Source organism: Peromyscus maniculatus, chromosome 15 (assembly GCF_049852395.1).
Source record: "Peromyscus maniculatus bairdii isolate BWxNUB_F1_BW_parent chromosome 15, HU_Pman_BW_mat_3.1, whole genome shotgun sequence".
NCBI classification, from domain to species: Eukaryota; Metazoa; Chordata; class Mammalia; order Rodentia; family Cricetidae; genus Peromyscus; species Peromyscus maniculatus.
Genome location: NC_134866.1, coordinates 78,008,144 through 78,028,501, shown reverse-complemented (window position 1 = coordinate 78,028,501; position 20,358 = coordinate 78,008,144).

Here is a 20,358-nt window from a genome sequence, read left to right as displayed (position 1 = left end):
GTCTCCTTTTATATTTAGACTCAGTTGTATTTATTTTAAGGCCTCACTCCAGTCTCATCTCCCCCTAACCCCCTGGCTCTCTGGGTAAACAACGTCTGCTCTTCGCACTGTTTGGTCTTTCTTCTGACTACTTTTTCCTTTTCTGTCCCTCAGACTTTGTCCCAGCCCAGTGGCCTTCAGCTGCAGCTGTTCTTCTACAGACCTTACTGGAAGTTTCCTGGGTGGTGATCGGCCCCTTCATTGCTGAACAACCTTCTCCAAGGGCATCTCTTCAGGCTCACGGAAGGCATGCACGACGTGATTCTTCTGCCTAGCTACCCATTCCATCTAAAACCCAGAAGGGAACTGGCTGGGTGTGGGTCTGCCCACAGAAAGGATTGAACCATGGAGCCTCCAGGCTAACAGTATCAGGGCTGGGGGCTAGGGAGTAAACTGGACAAAGACACAGATAATAACTGTGGCAAACTGGTCACAGGAATGTGAGAAATGACCATCTTCCCACTAACCCGATGTGCATTCAGCGCCAGCTTTTCAAGGGAGGACATCCACACTCAGGGCTGTGACTTGCCGATATCTAGCTGCTGAGAGACACAGCCAAGACTCTAACCCAGGTCATCAACATGAGCTTCGCCCGCTTCCAAGGGTGGCTGCCTTCTGCTCTGCCCCTTCTGTGTCCCTCTTAGCCTTTATTTCAAAGGAGACATGGGGGGAGGGTGGAGAAGGAACACACAGTGATGATGAATGGAAATGATATATATATATAAAAAAAACACTTTGAAAACTGTAGAGTCATGCAGATGCTTTCAAATATTGCCGTTAAATGTGGAAATGGTTTATTGAATTATCCTTCCCCTACAATGGTGAATCATTTTAATCTTCTATCTTCCCCAAGACAAACAATTGAGAGAGGACACATGGGGAGGGAATGCTCAGACTGGAGCATGGTAAACCAAGATTGCCAAGAAATCAGAACGCACCTCTCTCAGAAGCACTCCAAAAGTAACGCTGACCAGTCGATGAGAAGCCAAAGTCTGCAGGGGCAGTTCTGTTTGCTTCGTTTGCTGTTTTGGGAAGTGGTCTGATTTGGGACCAGCCCACCTAGCAAAGAAGCACAGATAGAGAAAAAACAGGAATCATCGAGATGAATAATTTGCCTCACAATTGAAGGACTAATTGGGGGTGGGGGTGGGGTCATGTGGTGGGGGTCCACAGAGGTTTTCCTAGTGAGATCGGAGCTTGCTTTACCCAGCAGGGCTACATAAGGGGAAGGATTGACCACATGCATGGTCACCAGGTGTTTGGAAGAGTCTGCACTTGGCTGTGCTGCAGGGAGGTCTTTTGCTCCACCCCTTGGCGTTCCTTTAAAAGCCTTTAGAAGAGACAGGAGGGGCCGGTGGATTTTAACCCAGGCCCTCCCGAGGTTAGCCTATGTTTGTCTCTCTCTTCTATATTTCTATCTAAATCCCTTATCCTTCACTCCTCAAGAGTCCCCGGGGTAAATAATTGTGGGGGCTGGTCTCCACAGTCATGTGTGAAAGGAAGAAAATAGCATTAACCCCAAAGAAAAGCGGAGAGCCTGAGAAACCTGTCTTCCTGCCCTGGCCCCATCCTCAGTGAGCCAAAAGGGAAATTGCAGAGAGAGCTCATTCAGAGATCTTCAGATGAGAAAGCAGGTCACTCCTCTTCCAGCTGCTGAGGGCCTTCTCTTGAGGAAACGGGTTTGTTTATCAGGCAGATGCGCTCGTGAGTGGTTATGTGAACATGACCCCTAGTGTCCAACTTGCATGGCACCCACAGAGGAAAATCTCTGTGAACGGAGGGCTGGAAACAGAAACCATAGGGCCTCGTAATAATGTCCGGGAGGGTTTCGATCTAGTTTCCTATTTTACAAACACGCCATAGGCCAGGGAGTGAGGACTTGCCAAGGGACACACAGACTGTGACAAAGCTGGACTGGAGCCCGGGTCTTTTAAGGCCCAGACTAGTTCGTCTCCTTGAGAATGTTTGTCATGGGGCGCTGTTGGCATTGAGCAGTTTGTGATAAGACCCGCCTTCAGAAGAACGTGAGAATTAGTGTTTCTCATTGCATGGGCTGGAGCATAAAGTGGGCATTGACATCATCTACACACACTGGGATCTGAAGCCATGCTGGTCAGTAACTAAAATTTAAAGCTCTCATCTTAGGGCTTATTTCGTACCTGGGGCGGGGGGAGGGAGGAGGGGGGGGACGGGGGGGGGGGGGGACGGGGACACGACCATGGTCACGTGGTTGCAGTGTGTGCAGGAGCCAACCTCAGGTGTCATTCCTCAGGTGCTGTCCGCTTTATTTTTTTTTAAATATCTTTACAGTTTGGTTTTTTATTCAGCGTGTTTGTTTTGTGTATTCGGGTATATTTGTGTACCACGTGTGTTTGGTGCCCACAGAGGTTAAAAAAAAAAAAAAATAGCACCAGATCCCTTGGAACCGGAGTTACCAATGGGTGTGAGTCACCATGTGGGTGCTGGGAACTGAACCTGGTCCTCTTAACCATAAACCTACCTCTGAAGCCTTCACCCCTCCTTAGCTTTTTGAGACAGTCTCTCCCTGCCCTGGAGCTCATGGAGTAGGGTAGGGTGGCTGGCCATCAAGTTCCAGGTATGCCCCTGTCTCTGCCTCCCCAATGCTGGGATTACAAATACTTGCAACTGAAAGGGTTTTCTGTACCCCGATATTGGGTTTCTCTGTTGGTGCAATAAATCAGAACAGGCTGAATTAAATGAGCAAAGGTTTAATGAGCAAAGCACCCCCAGGTGATTCTCAGGGGAAGAAAACAGTAGAGAAATAACAGGACTGTGTCTTAAATACCCTGTAGACGTGGTCTTGAGCATCTCTGGAGGAGGAACTGACCCTTGGCGGGCTTTCTGAGGGGCGGGGTCTGGAATGGGAGGAGTGGGAGCCTGGATCGGAGATTCCCAACAGCAACAGCACCTGGCTTTTTTATGTGAGTTCTGAGGGTTGCATTCAAGTCCTTGAGCTTGCCAGGCAAGCACTGGACTGACTATCTCCCAGCTCTGTGTTAGGAACCGTTAAAGATTTAAACCCTTTGCATATTTTCTCCATTACACACCTCACATTTCAGTGACAAATTATGCCATTTCTTCTTGGCCCAAGGTTCATAATGATCTTCAAAGGGAAGAAATGGTATCCTAAAACTGGGACATTCAGTCAGAATGGAAATCAGATGGAAGGAGTCTCCTGAGATCTCCAGCTCCAGACATTTGTGTCCGCAGCTGTTACATTCCATCCATTTCCTGTCCTGCCTCCAGCCTGCTGAGCAATGCCAAAGGACATCGTGTCCCCAGGCACGCTGACTCTCCTACACACCCAGACGATCTAACTCAGCTAGCTCTTAACATCCAGAGAGGTATTTGGATCACTCCCTGCCAGAGTCCTGCCAAAAGCCCTTCCCCATTCCCTCTTCCTCTTGCTCTTGTCCATTTCTCAGTCCCCCACCCATAAAATGATCTCCTCTGGGAGTTCAATAAAAAGAAAGACCAAGGTCATTCAACATGACTTAACGATGTTTCTTTACCTATCCATCTTAGGTCTCTTTCCAAAGGCAGACCGTGCCTTACTTTCTAAGGTCTCTGAGACACTCCTCCATCAGCCACCAACGTTCTCCTCCAGTTCTAGTTTCTATTCTCCTCTTCCCAGGCTCTCTTGCCTAAAAAAAAAAAAACAAAACAAAAAAAAACACCTAACTTTTCTTTTAGCCAGTTCCTCAAGTTAAATCCATCTCTGCCTTTTGTTTTTTATTTGAGGTTTGCTTGGTGAGCTATATTCCCCACATCTTTAATCTGTGGTTCTATTTTATTTCAGTGGTCTCCTGATATCACATTTATAGAAAATTCGAATAGTCAAAATATGACCCCCACCCCCACCTCCCACCCCAGGGTCGGAGGGGCTCCCTCTTGCAGTGGTGGCAACCAGTGCAGAGAGGCGTGACTGGTCAATGTGGTGAGAAAAAGACCGAGTGCTGAGCCCTAAATGGGACATCATTACCAACCCTACCCCTGACCCTCCCAGGCTCGGGGAACGTCGTGGAAGAGGAGGTGGAAAGGTTGTAAGAATTGGAGGAAGGAGAGGAGGGCTGTGAAATGTTATCCTTTAGGGGAGCAAGCTCGGCTTCTGTTCCCAGTCGTGCCCAAGGGCTCCCGTAAACTTCTGTGGTAGTCAGCCTCTGAGATGGCCCCATGGCTCACCACCTAGTGGTCATGACCCCCGTGTCACCCTTCCCATACTGAATAGGGCTGGCCTATGCAACTGGTAGGACATTAAGAAAATGATGGTTGTGACTTTTGAGGCTAGGTTACAAAAGACATTACAGTTTGGTCTTGCTACCTCTTGGATCCCTCTAGGGGAAGCTGACTTTAAGGACAGCCCTATAACACAAGCTTCCTGGAAATACCCAAGGGAACCATCTTGGCACTGGGTCCTCCATCCTGTCCAAACCTTCTGATGACTGCCACCTTAGTTGACATCTTCAATGCAGTAAAAGAGCATGAGTGAGAAGCCTCTAGCTTCTCAAATTCTTTTTATTTGTTTATTTATTTATTTATTTATTTATTTATTTATTTATTTATTTATTTATTATGTATACAGCATGTATGGCTGCAGGCCAGAAGAGGGCACAAGATCTCATTACAGGTGGTTGTGAGCTACCATGTGGTTGCTGGGAATTGAACTCAGGACCTCTGGAAGAGCAGCCAGTGCTCTTAACCTCTGAGCCATCTCTCCAGTCCCCAGCTTCTCAAATTCTTAACCCACAGAAATGCATGCAATATCAGCTTCTTGTCTTCAAATATTGTTTTTAGTACTTTATCATCTAGCAGTGGGTCACCAATACAGATCTTGGTAACTAGAGTGTAATAGTGCTGCCCTAACAAAATCCTATGGATGGCTTTGGCACTGGGAAATGGACAGAAGTATTAGAAGAAAACTGTCAGACAAGCCCGAGAGTCTTGAAGGTCCAACAGGAGAAGGTTGGTGGTCTTCAGGGGGCAGCAGGCAAGAGTTTAAGAGAAATGGTTGAAAACTCAGGGAGCATGAATCCTTCCCAGGAAGTGGCAGCAAGTTCTGCAAAGTAGAAAATAGAGTAGTGAACTTGCTCATCTGCCTGACACGTGCGAAGGTCGGAGGACAACCTGTGGGAATAGGTTCTCCCCTCCCTCTGCACAGACTCCGAGGATCAAACTCAGGCTGTCCAGCTTGGTGGCAAGCACCTTTACCCACCCCCATTGATGTACTGACTCCAGCTGAATTTCAGTAGAAGTCCTTATAATTCCTGACCCTCATGTCACGTGAGACAATAGATGTTTATTTTAATCCATGAAGTTTGGGGTCTATCTTTTAATCCGATAGTAAATAACTAATACAGTGCTCAATAAATATTTGCTAATGAAGTAAAGAAATAATATCTCACAAAGGAACCAAGTTCTCAATGTGCTCAATAATTAAAACCCCTGAAGCCCCTTCAAGTATATGCTCCTAGGCCTTGACTCTTTTTTTTTTTTTTTTTTTTTTTTTTTTGGTTTTTCGAGACAGGGTTTCTCTGTGTAGCTTTGCACCTTTCCTGGAACTCACTTGGTAGCCCAGGCTGGCCTCGAACTCACAGAGATCCGCCTGCCTCTGCCTCCCGAGTGCTGGGATTAAAGGCGAGCGCCACCACCGCCCGGCAGGCCCTTGACTCTTAAGGTAACCATATTTCCTCTTCATGGATGTGCCGTATAAGGAGAAGGCAAGCTGAGCTGTTGGGATTCACCACACTGCTGACCAGTGTGGACATAAATACCAAATATTCATGGAGCAGCTGTAGCTAGAGTTTTCCTGCCTTGCCCACAGTCAGGACAAATCTCTCTCACCTGCCAGTCCCACAGCCGCTCAGACCCAACCAAGTAAACTCAGAGACTTATATTGCTTACAAACTGTATGGCTGTGGCAGGCCTCTTGCTAACTGTTCTTATAGCTTAAATTAATCCATTTCCACAAATCTATACCTTGCCACATGGCTCGTGGCTTACCGGTGTCTTCACATGCTGCTTGTCCTGGGGGCGGCTGGCAGTGACTCCTTCTGCCTTCCTGTTCTTTTATTTCTCCTCTCTGGTAGTCCCGCCTATACTTCCTGCCTAGCCACTGGCCAATCAGTATTTTATTTATTGACCAATCAGAGCAACACATTTGCCGTACAGAACATCCCACAGCAAGCGGCCATGGGGACAAGGGTAGTGTAATCCAGGAGATGGATCCTGTGAGAGTTAAGACATCACTCACTCACTTCCTCCCAACTTCCTGCTCTTTGTAAGACAGCAGTGTAAATGCTGTGGCTGGTGAAGCCCATCTTGTTTCCAATCCTTTGCATGTGTTCTTTGGAGCCACAGCAAGACAAACAAATCCTGTTTATCAGATAGTCCGGTGGGAGAGCAGAAAGCCGTCCACAATGAAGGAAACTGTCTGATTGATGGAGTAGACAGCCAATGAGACCTGTGCTTACCTCAGACTGCATTCACACACCCTGCCCTATGCTTCTCCAGAGAAGCCTATGTGTAGAAGTTGTGAATGAAAATTGGTCCCCACAAAGATACAAGAGCATGATTTTCCTACTAAACTCAACAGCCTTACTCAGGAACTCCCCTCTGGGCTGAAAAGCCCTGAAGTTAGGACTGTATTTGAGTGCAAGGTACAAACACCACTGAAAATGCTTTCCAAAGACAGGGCTTCTTCTCTCAGGTGTCAGGGCAGCAGGAGGTGGAGTCAGGCCTGCCTGCCTTCCTGTGCTACCAGCCTTCAAGCATGGCTACCATGTGTCCATAAGGGTGTCTTGCTCACGGTCAAAGCAAGAAGAAAGAAGATGGGGGAGAGAGCAGAGGTGGATGTGCACGTGAAAGCTCTCCCCAACAGCTCTCACTCATATCCTGTTGGCCAGAACTGGTCCCATCACGACTTCCTGCCTATAAAGGCATCTGAAGAGCAAGATGAGGAGAGAGGCATGAATCGCTGGGGTAGCCACCGCCTGCCTAATCTGCACCTACAGCCACAAGAGGCCCTGTGTAACTGGCTATGGTGGTTTGGTTAAGAACAGCCTCAGTAGGTTCATATATCGAATGCTTGGTCCCTAGTTGGTGGAACTGTTTTGAGAAGGATTAGGAGGTGTGGCCTTGTCGGGGCAGGTGTGGCACTAGGGGTGGATTTTGACGTTTCAAAAGCCCACCCCTAGACCCAGACCCCCTCTGCCTCCCACTTGCTGATAAGATGTGAGCTCTCAGCTACTGCTCCAGTGCCAGCCATGCCTGCCTGCCGCCATGCCCCCCGCCATAACGACCATGGGTCTGAAACTGTAAGGAAGCCCCCAATTAAATAATTTCTTGTTTATAAACTGTCTTGGTCATGGTGTCTCTTCACAGCAGTAGAACAGTAAGGAAGACAGTGGTGTTCTCCCTCAAACAAGATTTCTCTTCACACATGACTTCACTAGACTGTGTGGAGTTGGGATCTAAAGCACCCCACCCCTTCACAGAAGAACAAAACAGTCAGATTTGCATTTCAGAAGACAGACATCTGGGGACTTACTTCACTTGGGGCCAAACCTGAGCCCTCGGCAGCAAAGGTGATTATTTTCCTTAATTACTATTGCTCTGCATCTTGTTATGTGAGCCGTCAGCGTCCTCATTTAGCTGATGACTCCCCACAATCACTTTAGATTTATTTAGTGACTAATTTACTTAACATAGCTTTTGCTGCAAACGTTAATCAGAGGTCCAAAAACTCTTAATAAGCGCAATATTTTACATAGCGCTACCCTGAGGAACGCTTTATGAAAACGATGACAAAGCACAGAGTCGGTAGCTTTCAGAATCAATAGGTTACTGACTAATGAATTAAGAAGGCTCGAACTTATGCTTCACAGAGCAGATGCATACCATTGGCGTTGCTGGGTTTTACTGGAAATTTCCCATTAGCCCAGCAGCCATGGGTGGGGGAGCCCTATCATCCTATAAATAATGAGCAAAGAACATATACCATTCGGTGGAAAAAATGAAGTTGGCAATAGTGTGCTTTGGGGGGCTATCTCTTTACATCCACCAATTAGAGATGAAAAATACTTCAAATGCAAATATCCATCCCCATCTGTTACCACTACATATGTACTTGCCGTCTACTCGCATTTCTCAGTATCTAAAAAGTGCCCTTCCAAAAGGAGGCCAGGGAACGTTTGTCAAATGAATAAATGATGTCAACGACGGGGTGGAGGATGGGACTAGGCAGAAGAGAACAGATCAGTCGGTCGGTCGCATCAATCACTCTTCTCCTTCCTGTGATGAAATCCTTGACAGAAGCAGCTTAAAGGGAAAAGACTTATTTGTCTTGTGGCTTCAGAGACCTCTCGGTCCGTGGTTTCAGGGTAAGCCTGGGGTCTTTGTCACTTGCTATTTATATGATACAGAAAGAAGACAGAAGGCACAGGCTGGAACCAGGGGCAGGGGCGGGGGTGGGGATAACCTTTAAAGGCCCATCCTTAGTGACCCACTGCCAGCATCCAGGCCCCACACCCTACAGGCCTGTTGACTTTCAAATAGTACCACAAGCTGGAAACCCCTATTGAGAACATGAACTGTGGGCGACCTCAGACCCAAACTCTAAGAGCAGCCGGCATCTGCCTAGGAAAGGTTGGGGTCTTCTGTTTCTCCCGGGTGGAGAAAGAATTATGAAAATGAAGGCTTAAAAAGAACAGTAAAAAAAAAAAATCTATCTCCCGGGGTGAGGGGAAGGACACCAAGCCGTGCTTGCAGGCTCTAGTCTGAACGGTGCAGAGACTCCAGAAGGCTGGCACTGGGCCCAGAGGAGAAATGGGAGAAGCAGGGCAGCTGGGCAGAATCACAGAGGCAAGAGGCTCCCGGATTCAGGAGCTCCGCTCTCATCCCCGAAGTAAGAACAAGGCCATGCTTGCTCTACCGGTTTGGAAGAGCTTGTGGACATCTGAAATGGTGTGTCGGAAAGTCTTCCAACCCTTCAAGGCATTATGTTCGTACAGTGGGTCCTAGTGGAATAAGTGAGCATGCGGCTCTATTCAGCATGATCATGAATAGGGCACAGAAGGTACGTCCCCAGGCGATTATAAATGGCCAGGCTACTTTAAAGATCCCGTGCTGAGAGTCTCAGGTTCCCTATGTGTTACAAGGGTCCACATTTTCTAAAATGTTACCACAGAGAATGCGCTCTTAAAAACATGATGTCTATTTTTAATTTTTATTTGGTGTGTGTGTATGTGTGTGCAACTGTGTGTATGTAAGTCTATGTGAATATGTGTGTGTGAGCGTGTGTATGTGTGTGAGCGTGTGTGAGTCTGGGTGTATGTGAATGCGTGTGTACATGTGAGTGTGGATGGGTGTGTGTGAGTGTGTGTGTATAAGTGTGTGAGTGTGTGGGTAGGGTGAGACACTTGTGTGGAGGTCAGAGAAAACTTACAAGAGTTGGTTCTCTGTTTCCATCATGTGGGGGTTAGGGCTGGAACTCAGTTTAGCAGCAAACACCTTTACACACTGAACCATCTCACCAACCCTAAATGTCTAATATAGTCCTTTTTTTAACTTTCAAAATTATTTTTATGTGTATGTATGCTTTGCCTGTGTGTGTATGTGTGTGTACCATGTACATGCAGTACCTGAGGAGAACAGAAGAGAATGTCACACGTAGAGCTGTGGACGGTTGTAGATGTAGGTACCCGGAATAAAACCCAAGTTCTCGCTGCAAAAGCAGCAGGTGTTTCCAGCCACCTCGCCATCTCTCCCGTCCCTAGAATGTGTTTCTTAACAGCAAGATTTCATGGGGAATGAGGAGCTTGGGACCCCTGAAGTTACAAGGTGGCTTAGACACTGTTTTATTGCTCTGAAGAGCAATAGACCACAGCAACTCTTATAAAAGAAAACATTTAATTGGGGCTGGCTTACAGTTCAAGGTTTGGTTTACTATGGCCGTGGCAGGAAGCAAGACATTGTGCAGGCAGACACGATGCTAGAGAGGTAGCAGAGGGTTCTACATCCAGCTTGGGAGGCAGCAGGAAGAGGGAGAGAAAACTCTGGGCCTGGCTTGAGCTTCTGAAACCTCAACACCCACCCCCAGTGACACACTTCCTCCAACAAGTCCACACCTACTCCAACAAGGCCACACATCTCAATCCATGTTAAGTAGTGCCACTCCCCAATGACCAAGCATTCAAATCTATGAGCCTGTGGGGGCCATTCCTATTCAAACCACCACACAAGGCTTATCAGGCACACCCAGTTAGTTAGCTGCAGAGCCAGGACAGGAATCCCAGCCCTGTGGTGTCTAGTCTAAGGCGCCAGGGATTCCAGGGAGCCCTCCAGCATGAATTAAACCCACTAGGGTTTTGTTTCGGGTCCATGCAAGTTGGAGGGTGGGAACTGGATCCCATCACAACCTCACCTGAGAGGTGTTTGCAGAGTCTGCAGAGCTCTGCATTCCAGTCAAGTGCAAGCCACGCCCACCTGCTCTGTGGGGGAGAAATAGGAGCATCTGTGACCTCCCTGTGGAGTGCTACCTGGCAATAGTGACACGTGGAAAGCCTCCCCATGAGCCAGCCTGCACGCACTTCATGGAGAAAGAGCCGGACCTGTACCACCTGCAGGGGTCCCCTCTGCTTCCCAGGTTAGCTACAGTGAGGTAGATACAGTTCTTTATCTGGAAGCTGAGAAATGCATTGATTTAGGAGGTGATGCTGAAGAGTTCTGGGTAGTTTTTTTCCCCCCCCTGGCTTTGTCTATTTGGCCCGACATTGACTCTCCCTGATTTATAGCCCTCTGTAGGGTGTGAGCAATGGCCCATTTTTTTTTGTTTCAATTACAGAAAATAGTTTTCCTTCTGACAGAAGAGAGAATGGGATGAATATGTGATGAAATAAGTAGTTTTGTGAAACAAACTGATGAAGATGTGTTGTCTGATAGGTGACCTCCTTCTCCCTTCACAATGTTAGTAACTGTTACCAGGGCAAATTTGTGCTGTAAACTTTGTATTAGGGACTTACACATGCATAATGTATGAGTGTGTACCTATCTGCAGACTTTTATGAGCCTTAAACAGACAACAACCTGGAACTAGACTTCATATTGCTTTTATAGTCCATACCACGCAATTAGGCCTTTAATTAGGCAATAATTCTTTCTATATACCAGCTTTGAAAGTCCTTAGAAGGAAAAGGTCAAACACAAAACTTCTTTTATGCTCTCCACAAGACCTAGCACAGTCTTCAGCATCGTAGATATTCAAAAAATTATTTTTTAATTGAAAGTGATGACTAAAAGTGATTAAAAATGCTAGTACTTTAATGCAACTTGACAAAAATATACATTACAAGTGTTTACATGCAGCTCTTATGAATACTTTTGCTCCTATATTTTCTGTTTTTATTAAATATATTATTTTATTTATTCTCAAATAATTGCACATAGTTATAATGTATTTTGATCATATTCACTCCCCCTCCACTCCTGGAATACCCCCCCCCCATACACACATTTCCCTTCCAACTTCAGAAAGGGATTTTCACTGGCTGATTTCAACAGGTGAAGTATTAAGCCGCAGGTATTAATGATAGCTGGAGCAGCGAGGAAGGCTGGGTTGATGAAGAGCTTTCAATGCAGTGTCGGAGAAGGTGAAGCCACCTGCTGCTGCAGGAAAAGATTGATGGTAGAATGCACAATGAGGTGAGAGGGGAAAGGGATGAAGAGAGAGCGCTACAGGAAGGTTGTTGGTTTCTTTGTTTGTTTCTTTGTTTGTTTGTTTGTTTGTTTGTTTGTTTGTTTGTTTTTGGAAGGTCCAGGTGGGGAAATATCTTTTGCTACAGTTTGGATTTTGAATGATCTCAGCAGTTTATGTGCATAGGTTTGGTCCCCCACCCCACCTGGGGGCCTCCTGAGAAGCAGTAGGACCTTTACGAGGTGGAGCCTGGTGATAGGTTTTTGTCATTGGGGGTTGTGGTGGTCTGAATGAGAATGGTCACCACGGGTTCATATGTATGAATGCTTGGTCCCCAGTCGGCATTTGGTGAACTGTTTAGGAAGGAGCAGTTCAAACCTCGGAGCCAAAATTAGCCATAGGCGATAATGGTCTTATTGGAGGAAGTGTGGCCTTGTTGGAGGAGACATGTCACTGGGGATGGGCTTGAGATTTCAAAACCCTACACTAGGTCCAGTCTCTCTCTGTCTGCAGCCTTCGGATTAGGATGTAAAGCCCCCAGCTACTGCTCCAGAACCATGCCTAACTGCTTCTAGCCATGATGAAACTGAAACTGTAAGCAAGCCCCCAATAAATGCTCTTTTATAAGAGTTGCCTCAGTCATAATATCTCTTCATAGCAATAGAACAGTAACAAAGACAAGGGCATGCCTTTGATGAGGGTTGTGTGGAAGACAAAGTGCTAAATGGTCTTATTAATAAAAAATAAAAAAAAAAAACAGAGCCAGATATTGGGGTGAAGAGCTGAGAGATCAGAAAAGCAGAAAGAAGTCAGTCACATTCTTACCACTTGGAGATCCTCCACCAAAGAGACCTACTTCCTGTATATCCACACCTATATGCTTTTCTGTTCTGCATTTCACTTCCTCTCTCCACCCAGTTACGTCACTTCCTCTTTCTGCCCAGCTCTGTCACTTCCTGTCTGTCTGTACAGACCTCCAGATCTTTATGGTTAACTAGTGATGGAATTCAAGGCATGTGCCACCACACCTGGCTCTGTCCCCAGTGTGGCCTTGAACTCACAGAGATCCAGACAGATCCCTGCTTCCTGCCTCCCAAGTGATAGGATTAAAGGTGTGTGCTACCATTGCCTGACTTCTGTGTTTAATATAGTGGCTGGTTTTTCCTCTGATCCTCAGATAAACTTTATTGGGGGATACAGATAAAATATCACCACATTCCCCCTTTTTTGTCTAATAAAAAATAAAAAGTAATAATATAAGAAAAACTATATACAATAAGTACAATAACTATATACAATATATACAAGCAATAAATACATCAATGATGTCTAGTACATTTGCATTTGACAAATTGAGAGAAAATATTACATTATCTGTCCTATTTTAGTAAGTCCAAAATGTACCTAACTCACTTTCTATCCTAACTTGTATTACCAACAGAAAACTATCTTTTATGTCTTTCAAACTTTTATATACTTTACACCTCTTAGTGAGTTTCTTTTCTGAAATTGTTAATGAGGAAAACTATAACTATATAATCTTCAACTCCCTCAGAGACCCAAGAAGGAAATATATTACCTAGTAAAACAGAAAGTGCAAACAAATGACTTCCAAAAAGTGTGAGAAATGACAGAAACAGCCAGCTGCCTGGACAGTCATGCACCTGAGGTTTCTCTTCAACTTTGGGGCATCATCTTCAGCCTACAGGCCTAGCATATCTGACAAACTCATTTGTGAAGCAGGATTTTCTAAAGAGCCTTCCTACCTTGTCTTGGCAAGGATCGGCAGTTCTTTCTTTTGTGTCAGGCTTGTCCATTTGGACAGCATACTGTCAGCAGTCGATGTGAGGCTAACTTTTGCCACAATAAAAGTAAACTCCATATGGAGATGCCTCAATGCCAATCTTCTCTGAAGTAGATTGGTGCTGCCAGGAGCAGACATGTCTCATAGTCATAAAAAAAGAAGAAAATCTATTGTTATTAAAACATCTGAGATACATTATTCTGCGGATCTCTGAAGGGTTTGAAGGTCACCTGTCTATCTAAAATATATATCTCTGCTTGACCTTGAAAACATACCTAATATGACTACAAGTTCGATTGTAATGACTAACTACTAACTTTCATTTCTTTATATTCTAATAGTTGGTAATAATAACTTTCAAGGATTAGCAAATTTCATTACATTGTTAAATTAACTGTACAGGTACAATATCTTGAACAAGATTAGAAAGATATGTACAATATATTCTAACAAAAATCAATCTCAAGTTGATATCAATATACAAAATTTGTATACAATATACAAAAATCCAACCCAATGTAAAATATTTAAAACTAGTAGTTGCCTTCTAAAAGTAGGTTCAATAACATATTTTTTATCTGTATCATGTCTATATCCTCCCTTTTTTCTTTTCAGAGTAGATTTAATAATCTACCTCTTATCTATATCCTCCTTTTTCTTTTTCTTTTTTTTCTTTTTTCAAACAAGAACCTTAAATCTAATCTGCTTTGTTTAGCCTTTCTCCTGACCATTAACAATAACAATTTGTAACCAGCCATCCTAAACAATGACAATTATCCAAAACCCATAGAAAGACCAAAAACCACCCACCCCACCTCTTGGGAATGTGGGTGTTGTGGTCTTAAAATTACTTCCTGCTGTCTGGGGCTGAAGGCATCTTTAGGGGATCCAGAAAAGAAAAATTTTGGATTAATTGTCAAGTCCTGGGAGAGGTAGCTGTATCATTTGTTGTCCAGACTCTGCATAATGCGCAAGTGCAGGGCTTACCTCAAGTACTTGCTCGAGTAGTCTGTGAGGCTGGATCATCTCAGCTACCCATCTTGTAATTGTTCTGGGCAGTTTGTAGTCCAAAGCTGATCTTTGGGTGATATTTGTCAGCTTAGTGTTATTATTATTGTACTTGTGGAATCATTGTTGTGGGGCCCCATCATCTTTCTGGAGACTTCAAATTCACTGTTAGGTATAGTCACGATTCCCTGCAGAAAACTGATAGAGACTCAAACACAAAAATGTGTACAGGCAGCTAGATGAAGTCTTTTTCCTAGAATTAGTTAGTACTCTATATGACCATTAATACAATAAAAGTTAAAATATATATATTAATCTTATACATTTTGATATAAAATTTATACCTTAAGAAAAGTTTTAAAGAATCTAAACAGAATCAAAGAATTGAGATTAGTGGCAATAGAATAGTCCCTTAATTTTGGTTTTCTTCTGCCCCATATCAGATGGCTCTTCTGACATGATACAGAGATTTTTGCATTTTCTTTTAACAAGCATGCTTGGGTTTGGAGGAGAGCCATTTCCCAACTCCAAAGCCAGCTTTAATTTTTAACTGAACTGGGACTACATAGGGACCATTTGTGTTAAGTGTCTATAGAGAACATCAGAAACAAACATTTAGGAAGACTTAAGAAATTTTATATGTGATATACCATTAGGCCAATTTACTCTTTCTTGGGACATTTTTCTGAATGATTTGTCCTTTTTCTTCAGATGTCTCATTTGCCCAGTGTTCTTCAGACTCCTTAGCCTTCATTCTCCCGAAAGACAAAAACAAAAATTCTTCCCCAAGCCTAACTTTGGGGAGGTTCCCTTTTGTCAAGTTATATCTGATTAAATGAAAAGCATTTGTTGGTGGTATAAGTTAGTTTAAACTGAATGGTCATGCTGGTTGATGAACTATCAGCTCTTCTAAAGAGGTCTCTCTTGTTCAAATGAACCTTTATCAATTTTGATGGTATCCACAGCTTATCTTCTCCTGTAGAAACAAAAGCAAAACCTCATCCCCAACGTAATACATATTCTGGTTTCCATTCTGAGGTCAGCACATCCTTAAAGTATATAGGCTGATTTAATTCTGTAGTTTTTTCTATTATCCACTGTCTCTCTGCAGTTGTTGTTCCTTTCTCATTAGCACTGAGAAAATTCAAAGTTAATAGAGCATTATATAATCTATTTGGGGGGGGGTTTGTTACCCCTTTCTGTTTATTTAGTATATCCTTTAGAGTTCAATTTGATCTTTCTATGACTGCTTGGCCTCTAGGATTATGTGATAAACCTGTAACATGCTTTATATTGTAGTAAGAAAAAAACTGTTTCATTTTACCAGAGGCATATGCTGGAGCATTGTCAGTTTTAATTTGTGCAGGTATACCCATGATGGTCATAACTTCTAGCAAATGTGTGATTACAGAATCAGCCTTTTCACAACTCAGAGCAGTTACTCACTGAAATCCTGAATAGGTATCAATGTTGTGGTGTACATATTTCAATTTTCCAAATTCTGCAAAGTGAAACATATCCATCTGCCAGATTTCATTCCTCTGAGTACCCTTTGAGTTACATCCTGCTGGTAATGGAGTCTGACTGTAAAAAGAACAAGTAGGACATTTCCTTATAATTTCCTTGGCTTGTTGCCAGGTTATGAAAAAAATCATTTTTTAAACACTTACTATTGACATGATGTTTCTTATGAAATTCTGAGGCCTCTAGCACATTTCCTATCAATAATTTATCAATTTCATCATTACCTTGTGCTAGAGGTCCTGTAAGACCCATATGGGATCGGATGTGAGTTATATATGATATGCTTCCTATTCCTGATTATATCTTGTAACTGAATGAATAACAAAGTTAATTATGACTCATCAGGGATAAATTCTACAGTCTCAATATGTAAGATCACTCTTTCAGCATACTGAGAGTCAGTAACTATGTTGAGAGGTTCCTAAAAAAATCCATTAATACCATCAGAATAATATATAATTCCAATTTTTGAACTGAATTATAAGGACTTAGAACCACTTTACTTAAATATTCTGATTTATAACCTGCCTTTCCTTATTTGTTTGCATCTGTATAAAATGTAAGGGCTTGCCAGCAGTGATGGCACACACCTTTAATCCCAGCACTTGAGAAGCAGAGCCAGGTGGATCTCTGTGAGTTCTAGGCCAGCCTGGACTACAGAGTGAGATCCAGGACAGGCAACAGAACTACACAGAGAAACCCTGTCTCAAAAAACAAAAACAAAACATAAATAAAAAATATGTAAGGGCTCCAGATATGGGTGTTTCCCATACAATGTGAGGCAGAATCTAATCAGCTTTCTTTATAAGTTGAATTCTATCACTTTTGGGATATTTGCTGTTAATCTCTCCCCCCAAAAATTACTGCAAGCTCTTTGCCAAGGTTTACTTTCTGCTCATAATTTGTCAATGTCATCCTTAGTTAAGGGTACTACAATTTCTTCTGGGTCTATTCTTGCTAATTGATGGAGTATCCATTTTCCTTTTAAAATCAACTCACAGATCTTTTCCCCGTAAGTTTTTTATCTTTTAAACTGTTTACTTAGTAGAAATATCCATTCCAATATGATATCTTCCCTCTGCATTAAAATTCCTGTAGGAGAATGCTTAGAGAGTAAAGTAACCAAAATGCAATCAAGCTTTGGATCAGCATGATCCACATGTGCATCCTGTACTTTCTTTTCCACCAAGACCAATTTTCTCTCAGCTTCAGGTGATAATTCTCTTGGACTATTTAAGTCCTTGTCACCTTCTAAGGTTTTGAACAAATTACTCAGTTCATCATTTTTTACCCAACAACAGTCTATAGATGGGAAATGTCTCTGAATAATCTTTGAAAGTCATTAAGAGTCCATAATCTATCTCTTCCAATTTGCACCTTTTGGGGTCTAATTTTTCGAAGACCTATTTTATACCCTAAATAATGAATAGAATCTCCTTTTTGTATCTTTTCAGGAGCAATTTGTAATCCCCAACAAGGCAAAATTTTCTTTACTTCTTCAAACATTCTTTTTAAAGTATCTGCATTTGAATCAGCTAGTAAAATATCATCCATGTAATGATAAATTATAGATTTAGGAAATTGTTTAGGTATTACTTCCAATGGCTGTCATAAAAAACACTGGCACAGGGTTGGACTATTTAACATTCCCTGTGGGAGATCCCTCCACTGATTTCTCTTAACCACCTGAGAATTATTATAAGTAGGCACCATAAAGGCAAATCTTTCTCTGTTTTTTTCTTGTAAGGATATTGAAAAGAAACAGTCTTTTAAATCAATAATTATAAGAGGTCATCCTTTAGGTAACAGAGTAGGCAAAGGAATTCCAGATTGTAAAGAGCCCATTGGCTGAATTACCTTGTTAATTGCTCTTGTATCTGTTACCATTCTCCATTTACCATATTTCTTTTTAATAACAAATACAGGGGAAATCTAAGGGGGCTAGTCGATTCTTCAATATGCTGAGCATTTAACTGTTCTTCTACCAACTCTTCTAAAGCCTGCAATTTCTCTGTTGCTAAAGGCCATTGCTAAACCCATACAGTCTTGTCTGTTAAACATTTTACAGGTAGGGCTGTTGGTGTCTTTGAAAGATCAGCAGCTGTTGTGCCCTGTTCTTGTACAATCTGGGTGGCTGGTGACTGTTCTTTATAATACCTCCTAATATTTCTCTCAGAAACATGTTAGTTTATGATTTATTTCTGAGGTTGGAGGAATGTTAATCTGGGCATTCCATTGTTGTAATAGATCACAGCTCCATAAATTCATAGCTATGTTAGCCACATATGGTTTTAATTTTCCTCTCTGTCCTTCTGGCCCTATACATTCAATCCATCCTGCACTCTGTTTCACTTGAGATAATGTCCCAATCCCTAACAGCTGAACATTTACCTCCAGAAGAGGCCAATTTGGATGCCAAGATTCTGGTGCAATTATAGTGACGTCCATACCTATGTCTACAAGACCCTCCAAGAGAATGTCATTTATTCGTATTTTTAAATTTGGTCTTTGTTCATTTATAGAAATTTGCCCAAAAATTCACTTTATGGTTTCTCCTGAATTTCCTGTTCTCTCTGCTACAGCTGTTCTATCACCCCAAGCAGTATGGTCTTTTACAATAGGCATTTGGTTAGTTAATTCTCTGTGAAGGGATTTCTTCTATGATGGCAGGAAAGGACTGAACTGAATTTGCCATGGGGACCTGTGAGAGGGAGGAAACAGGGAGTTTCCCAATGGCAAGGCAAAGGATTACCTTGTCTGTCCCTTGTTGATCTACGTTTGTTAGTCCAATGTTTACCTTTACCACACCTTCTGCATAATCCAGAAGGGAGGGGCATTCTGTTGCCATTGTTCCTTGAAAAAACATTGTTTCTAGGAATGCCCTGTTTACAGTCCCTTTTTAGGTGGCCTTGTTTACTGTAATTAAAGCATCTGACATTATTGTTTTTCTTCAAACTTCTTGGAATCACATCTACATATCATCATGGTCATGAGACTCAATACTAATTGTGTCCCTGATCCAATCCTCCAAGGGTGCTGATCTTACCTTTAAAGGTCTGATTACCCTTTTGCATGCTGCATTCACATTCTAAATAGCCAAAGATTCAATTATTATCTGTCTAGCTTCTGAATTTGGTATCATTCTATTTATTGCTGAAGACAGCCTTCGTAAGAAATCCATGAAGGTTTCTTTTGGGTCCTGTATAACTTTTGTAAATGATTCAATTTTCTGCCCTGCTTCCTCAATTCTGTCCCATGAATTCATGGCTGCCATGCAGCATAGAATTAGGGTTTGGTTATCATATAAACATTGTCTTTGTATATCAGCATAATTGCCTTCTCCAAGCAGCTGATCCTGGGAAATTTTCACACCTCCATTCCTACATCATTGTTCTATCATTTTTGCCTCCTCTTTTCACCATATTCTTCACTGTCACTGTGAACCAGCCTCTAGCACTGGTGTAACTATTTTTTTCAGTCCTGAGGGATAATTCTATTACAAGTTCATCATGAGCTTAACATCTGCCTTACAAATGGAGAGTGCATGCCATATGATACTATAGCTTCTTTATATCTCCTCAAATCTATCATTTCCACTGGAGTCCAGTTAGCTCATAGACACCCTTGAGTATTTGGCAGTTCCTGTAAGGTTACTGGGTAGATTAATGTTTGCTGTCTGGTAACCTGAGGCTGTTTCTCTGTAACTGTATAATTCAATCCTGAGATAGGTTCACCTTTAAATTCTTCAGTCTGGGTCTAAATTTCTCTATAGTTCATTTTAACAGTTTTTTTCTAAAGCTTTTATCTTGGCAGTCAAGTCAACCAACCTTTTTAATGCTAAAATAAAAATGATCAAACAAATAATATTCATAATTGATGGTATATACATCCCACCAACATTAATTATCCTTTCTAATTGTTCCATTTTCAGACTGTCTAATGTGTTATCAGAGACAAATTCATTCCATTGTAAAAATGTTTCCCATTTTTTTAATGTGGGAAAAAATTCTCTTTTAACTAATTTCTCTGTAGCAGGAATCTTAAATGGTCTTATTAGTAAAAACAAACCTGGAGCCAGGTATTGGGGTGAATGCTGAAAGATCAGAAAAGCAGAACAAGCCATAGCTACCTCGCCAGTTCCTCAGCTGATCCTGTTTCCTCAGAATGGAAGCCTCTGAGTCCTTATGCAAATGAATCTCAGCTGAACTGCTTCTGGAAAGCCTGAATGCTTAACCAGCTAAAAGCTTCTATTTCCTGGTCTTCACACCTTATA